Below are 7,098 nucleotides of genomic sequence, written 5' to 3'. Positions count from 1 at the left end.
CCCCCGGTGTGTGACTCTCTCTCTCACTCTCCCTCCCCCGGTGTGTGACTCTCTCTCTCACTCTCCCTCCCCCGGTGTGTGACTCTCTCTCTCTCACTCTCCCTCCCCCGGTGTGTGACTCTCTCTCTCTCACTCTCCCTCCCCCGGTGTGTGACTCTCTCTCTCTCCCTCCCCCGGTGTGTGACTCTCTCTCTCTCTCTCTCTCTCTCTCCCCCAGTGTGTGACTCTCTCTCTCTCTCCCTCCCTCCCTCCCCCGGTGTGTGACTCTCTCTCTCTCTCTCTCCCTCCCTCCCCCGGTGTGTGACTCTCTCTCTCTCTCTCTCTCTCTCTCTCTCCCCCGGTGTGTGACTCTCTCTCTCTCGCTCTCTCACTCTCCCTCCCCCGGTGTGTGACTCTCTCTCTCACTCTCCCTCCCCCGGTGTGTGACTCTCTCTCTCACTCTCCCTCCCCCGGTGTGTGACTCTCTCTCTCTCTCTCTCTCTCTCCCTCTCCCTCCCCCGGTGTGTGACTCTCTCTCTCACTCTCCCTCCCCCGGTGTGTGACTCTCTCTCTCTCCCTCCCCCGGTGTGTGACTCTCTCTCTCACTCTCCCTCCCCCGGTGTGTGACTCTCTCTCTCTCCCTCCCCCGGTGTGTGACTCTCTCTCTCACTCTCCCTCCCCCGGTGTGTGACTCTCTCTCTCACTCCCCCTCCCCCGGTGTGTGACTCTCTCTCTCACTCCCCCTCCCCCGGTGTGTGTGTCTCTCTCGCTCTCACCCACCCACCAACCCTGCGGCGGACGGGAGCTGCTCCATCCGATCAGAGGGCTCCGCCCCCGGTCCTCTCCCGACAGGAGCTGCCTGCCCGGCCGCTTCCCCCGCCGGTCGGAGGAGCGGAGAGGGTCAAACGGCCCGGGGACACCGCCCCTTTCATCGGCCCCCCGCACGCCCGGGTACAGCCCAGCCCCGCCCCGGAGACCAGGACCAGGGCCCAGGCCCCACCCGTCTCCAGGGGCAACCGGCCCTAGCAACCGCCCCACCTCAACTCACCTGTCGCCTCCGAGCCCGGCCGCCATTCCTATCCCCGCTTCTGCCAGGCCCCGGTCGCTCTGCGCCGCCTTCGTCTGACTCCGACTCCAGCGCCCGGTTCCGGCCGCTCTCCCTCAGGCTGCCCGCCGCCCGGCTTGGCCCCGACAACACTGACAGCCCGGGGGGCGGGGCTCCGGCCTGTCACCAATCGCAAAGCTCCGTCCCGCCCCATCCCCCGCCTCTCCACCAATCCAAACCCAGTCAACCGCTCTGACTGACAGGTGGCTGCACCAATCGCGCTTTCGGGCAGCCTCTACCAATCACAGAGCGCCAGGGCCGGTCCGACACGTCAAGCAATGATGGACTGTTGATGGACAGTGAGAGCAGCCAATCGAGTGTGGTGCTGATGCTGCCCGGGCTCTGCGTATTCCGGACTGGCTGATGCACTTGCACTGTGAGCAGACTGGCATTCTGTGCCAAAGCCACGGGGCCTCAATAGTAGCTACAAAAATATATTTCCAATTCATAGATTCATACAATGGTTACAGCACACAATGAGGCCATTTGGCCCATCGAGCCGGTGCCAGCTCTCTGAACAACACCTCAGCTGCTCATAATCTCCCGCTCTTTCCCGTAGCATTGCAATTTCTTTCCTTCAGGTACCTATCCAATTCCCTTTTGAAAGCCGTGATTGAATCTGCCTTCACCATCCTATCATTCCAGATCCTAACCACTCATTGCGTAAAAAGGTTTTTCCTCCTGTCGCTTTTGGTTCTTCTGCCAATCATCTTAAATCTGTGCCCTCCGGTTCTTGAACCTCCCGCCATGGGAACAGTTTCTCTCTATCTGCTCTGTCTAGACCCCACATGAATTTGAACAACTCTAAGGAGGGAGAGAGGAAACGGGGAAATACAGACCAGTTAACCTGACATCAGTAGCAGGAAAGATGCTAGAATCTATTATTAAGAACACTTTGAAAATAATAATAAGATTGGGCAGAGTCAATGTGGATTTATGAAAGGAAAATCAAGTTTGACAAACCTGTTAGAGTTTTTTGAGGTTGCAACTAGCAGAATAGATAATGGGGAACCAGTGGATGTGGTACATAAGAACATAAGAAATAGGAGCAGGAGTAGGCTATACGGCCCTTCGAGCCTGCTTTGCCATTCAATAAGATCATGGCTAATCATCGACCTCAACTCCACTTTCCCATGTGATTTCCATATTCCTTGATTCCCCTAGACCCCAAAGATCTATCTAGCTCAGCCTTGAATATATTAAGAGACTCAGCATTCACAGTCCTCTGCGGAAGAAAATTCCAAAGATTCACAACTCTCTGAGTGAAGAAATTCCTCCTCATCTCAATTTTAAAAGGCCTATCCCTTGTCCTGAGGCTGTGCCCTCTAGTTATAGACACTCCAGCACGGGGAAACAACCTCTCAGCATCTAACCTGTCAATCCCCTTCTGAATCTTGTATGTTTCAATGAGATGACCTATCATTCTTCTAAACTCCAGAGAGTATAGACCCATTCTACACAATCTCTCATCATAAGACAGCCCTCTCATCCCAGGAATCAATCTAGTGAACCTCCGTTGCACCGCCTCCAAGACAAGTATATCCTTCCTCAGATAAGGAGACTAAAACTGTGCACAATACTCCAGGTGTGGTCTCACCAAGGCCCTGTACAGTTGCAGCAAGACTTCCTTACCCTTATACTCCAACCCCCTTGCAGTAAAGGACATGTCACTTTCTTTCCTTATTGCTTGCTGTACCTGCACACTAGCTTTCTGTGTTTCTTGCACAAGGACACCCAAACCTCTCAACACCAACATTTAAAAGTTTCTCATCATTTAAAAAATATTCTTTTTACATTTTTCCTACCAAAGTGAATAACCTCACATTTCCCTACATTATACTCCATCTGCCACCTTACTGCCCACTCACTTAGCCCATCTATATCCCTTTGCAGATGCTTTGTGTTCTCCTCACAGACTGGGCAAATGCATGGCAGATGCAGTATAATGTGGATAAATGTGAGTTAGGATGGAGAGTGACACAGTTAATTCAGAAAGTAGGGTCCTGAACTTGAGGAAAGGTAACTTTGATGGTTTGAGGCGTGAATTGGCTAGAATAGACTGGCAAATGATACTTAAAGGGTTGACGGTGGATAGGCAACAGCAAACATTGAAAGATCACATGGATGAACTTCAGCAATTGTACATCCCTGTCTGGAGTAAAAATACAATGAGGAAGGTGGCTCAACCGTGGCTAACAAGGGAAATTAATGATAGTGTTAAATCCAAGGAAGAGGCATATAAATTGGCCAGAAAAAAGCAGCAAACCTGACGACTGGGAGAAATTTAGAATTCAGCAGAGGAGGACAAAGGGTTGAATTAAGAGGGGGAAAATAGAGTACGAGAAGAAGCTTGCCGGGAACATAAAAACTGACTGCAAAAACTTCTATAGATATGTGAAGAGAAAAAGATTAGTGAAGACAGTCGAATTCAGGTGAATTTATAATGGGGAACAAAGAAATGGCAGACCAATTGAACAAATACTTTGGTTCTGTCTTCACTGAGGAAGACACAAATAACCTTCCGGAAGTACTAGGGGACAGAGGGTCTAGCGAGAAGGAGGAACTGAAGGAAATCCTTATTAGTCAGGAAATTGAAGGCTGATTAATCCCCAGGGCCTGATAGTCTGCATCCCAGAGGACTTAAGAAAGTGGCCCTAGAAATAGTGGATGGATTGGTGATCATTTTCCAACAGTCTATCAACTCTGGATCAGTTCCTATGGACTGGAAGCTAGCTAATGTAACACCACTTTTTAAAAAAGGAGAGAGGGAGCAAACAGGGAATTATAGACCGGTTAGCCTGACATCAGTAGTGGGAAAAATGTTGGAATCAATTATTAAAGATGTAATAGCAGCGCATTTGGAAAGTAGTGGCAGGATTGGTAAAAGTCAGCATGAATTTATGAAAGGGAAATCATGCTTGACAAATCTTCTAGAATTTTTTGAGGATGTAACTAGTAGAGTGGACAAGGGAGAACCAGTGGATGTGGTGTATTTGGACTTTCAAAAGGCTTTTGACAAGGTCCCACACAAGGGATTGGTGTGCAAAATCAAAGCACATGGTATTGGGGATAATGTATTGACGTGGATAGGGAACTGGTTGGCAGACAGGAAGCAGAGAGTCGGGATAAACGGGTCCTTTTCAGAATGGCAGGCAGTGACTAGTGGAGTGCCGCAGGGCTCAGTGCTGGAACCCCAGCTCTTTACAATATACATCAATGATTTGGATGAAGGAATTGAATGTCATATCTCCAAGTTTGCAGATGACACTAAACTGGGTGACGAGGTGAGCTGTGAGGGGGACGCTAAGAGGCTGCAGGGTGACTTAGACAGGTTAGGTGAGTGGGCAAATGCATGACAGGTGCAGTATAATGTGGATAAATGTAAGGTTATCCACTTTGGGGGCAAAAACACGAAGGCAGAATATTATCTGAATGGTGGCAGATTAGGAAAAGGGGAGGTGCAATGAGACCTGGGTGTCATGGTTCATCAGTCATTGAAAGTTGGCATACAGGTACAGCAGGCAGTAAAGAAGGCAAATGGTATGTTGACCTTCATAGCGAGGGGATTTGAGTATAGGAGCAGGGAGGTCTTACTGCAGTTGTACAGGGCCTTAGTGAGGCCTCACCTGGAATATTGTGTTGAGTTTTGGTCTCCTAATCTGAGGAAGGATGTGCTTGCTATTGAGGGAGTGCAGCGAAGGTTCACCAGACTGATTCCCGGGATTGCTGGACTGACATATCAGGAGAGACTGGATCAACTGGGCCTTTATACATTGGAGTTTAGAAGGATGAGAGGGGATTTCATAGAAACATACAAAATTCTGACAGGACGGGACAGATTAGATGCAGGTAGATTGTTCCCGATGTTGGGGAAGTCCAGAACCAGGGGACACAGATTAGGATAAGGGGTAGATGAGAAGAAACTTCTTCACTCAGAGAGTTGTTAACCTGTGGAATTCCCTGCCGCAGAGAGTTGTTGATGCGTGTCCATTGGATATATTCAAAAGGGAGTTAGATATGGCCCTTACGGCTAAGCGGATCAAGGGGTGTGGAGAGAAAGCAGGAAAGGGGTACTGAAGGAATGATCAGCCATGATCTTACTGAATGGCGGTGCAGGCTCGAAGGGCCGTATGGTCTACTCCTGCACCTATTTTCTATGTTTCTATGTAACTAGTGGAGTACCGCAAGGATCGGTGCTTGTGCCTCAGCTATCCACAATATATATCAATGATTTGGATGAGTGCACCAAATGAGATATATCCAAGTTTGCTAATACAATGCTAGGCGGGAATGTAAGTTGTGAGGAGGATGTAAAGAGCCTTCAAGGGGATAGAGACGGGCTAAGTGAGGGGGCAAGAACGTGTCAAATAGAATATAATATGAAGAAATGTGAAGTTATCCACTTTGGTAGGAAAAATAGAAAGGCAGAGTATTTTGTAAATGGTGAGAGATTGGGAAATGTTCAGAGCACATCTTACTGCAATTATATAGGGCCCTGGTGAGACCATACCTGGAGTATTCTGTATAGATTTTGTCATGTACTCAACTATCATTGCAACCCATGTATAAGCTGACCTAAGTTGTACACCTTGAGAACATTGACCACAAGGGGGTGAACTTGTGGGAGACACTCCTAACCTGGACTTCCAGGTTTAAAAGGGGAAGCTCCACCCACCTTCATCACTTGAGGTCTTGGTAATAAAGGTAACTGGTCACAGAGTGACCTTCTCTTAAGTATGGGCCTTGTGTGCATTTATACTGTATAGTAAGGACATATCATTGGCGACAAGAAACTGAGATTTAAACCACTCAAGCATGGCCACTAGCAGCACAGATGAGAGGTACTGTGTTGGTGATGATTGGGACGATTTTATTGAGAGACTGCAGCAAAGTTTTGTCACTAAGGAATGGTTGGGACCGGATTCGGCTGACAAACGCAGGGCTCATCTCCTCACGGTTTGTGGATCCAGAACGTATTCCCTGATGAAGGACCTTCTAGCACCAGAGAAGCCGGCGGACAAGACGTTCGAAGAGCTCAGTAAGTTGATCGGGGAACACCTTAAACCGGCGAGCAGCATGCACATGGCGAGATACCGGTTTTACATGCACTGGCGGCGAGAAGGGCAAAGCGTAAAGACTTCGTGGCAGACCTCCGGTGACTGGCGAGCCTATGTAAGTTCCCAGATGCATACAGAGCGGAGATGCTGCGAGACCTTTTTATTGAGGGCATCGGACACGCTGAGGTTTTCAGGAAACTGATTGAGACCAAAGACTTGACCTTGGAAGCGGCGTCTCTGATAGCCCAGACATTTATCTCAGGGGAGGAAGAGACCAGAATGATGTATGACAAAAATCTTGGCTCAAATGCGGCGAACGACCAGGGAGTCAACATTGTTAACGCAGCACACAGTTCTCTAGGCAGACAAGGGCAATCGGACATGCCCCAGCATGTAGTCAAACCCAAAAGGGGAATTCAACAGAGACAATGGCTAGCTGAATGGCAATTCACGCCATCGCAATGGACAATGCGGCCAGTAATGGGGCCATCAATATCTGTTAATGGTGTGCGTAAGGACAGTTACAGAGACAGTCAGAGACAATCAACTGGTAATGGACCTTTTGTTTCCAACAACGGTGCCTCTAGCTCATGCTGGAGGTGTAGAGGCAAACACCCAGCCAGAGCTTGCAGGTATCAGCAATATACCTGCAGAAACTGCAACGTCAGTGGTCACTTGGCACGTACGTGCAGGAAGCCTGCAGCCAGGTTGATGTACAAGGAGGACGGGCCCGATGTAAGCCCTAGGAGGCCAAATGAATACTGGGGGAAATCACTGGAAGCTGAAGTTCAGCGAGTTCATGTGGAGCACATATACAGTTCATATACCAGAACGCCACCGATAATGATGAAAGTGCTCCTCAATGGCATCCCAGTATTAATGGAGCTAGACATGGGGGCCAGTCAGTCCCTGATGAGCATCAAACAGTTCGAAAGGTTGTGGGTGTCCAAGGTCAGG

The 7,098-nt window shown here is 49.2% G+C and overlaps 1 protein-coding gene across 6 annotated transcripts in view; it reads right to left on the bottom strand.

The window, feature by feature from the left end:
• The window catches only part of LOC139238000 (EVI5-like protein), a 425,899-nt gene extending 424,738 nt beyond the window's left edge, over positions 1–1,161 (bottom strand). For all 6 annotated transcript variants that reach the window (XM_070867399.1, XM_070867393.1, XM_070867395.1 and 3 more), the window contains exon 1: positions 1,028–1,161. The gene's annotated coding sequence lies outside the window, so the exon portion shown is untranslated. The remainder of the gene's footprint in view (positions 1–1,027) is intronic.
• Between the last annotated feature and the right edge of the window lie 5,937 nt (positions 1,162–7,098).

This window comes from Pristiophorus japonicus, chromosome 24, assembly GCF_044704955.1.
Source record: "Pristiophorus japonicus isolate sPriJap1 chromosome 24, sPriJap1.hap1, whole genome shotgun sequence".
Classification (NCBI taxonomy): domain Eukaryota; kingdom Metazoa; phylum Chordata; class Chondrichthyes; family Pristiophoridae; genus Pristiophorus; species Pristiophorus japonicus.
The sequence above is the reverse complement of the archived record's forward strand: the minus strand, read 5'-3'. Positions and strand labels throughout refer to the sequence as shown.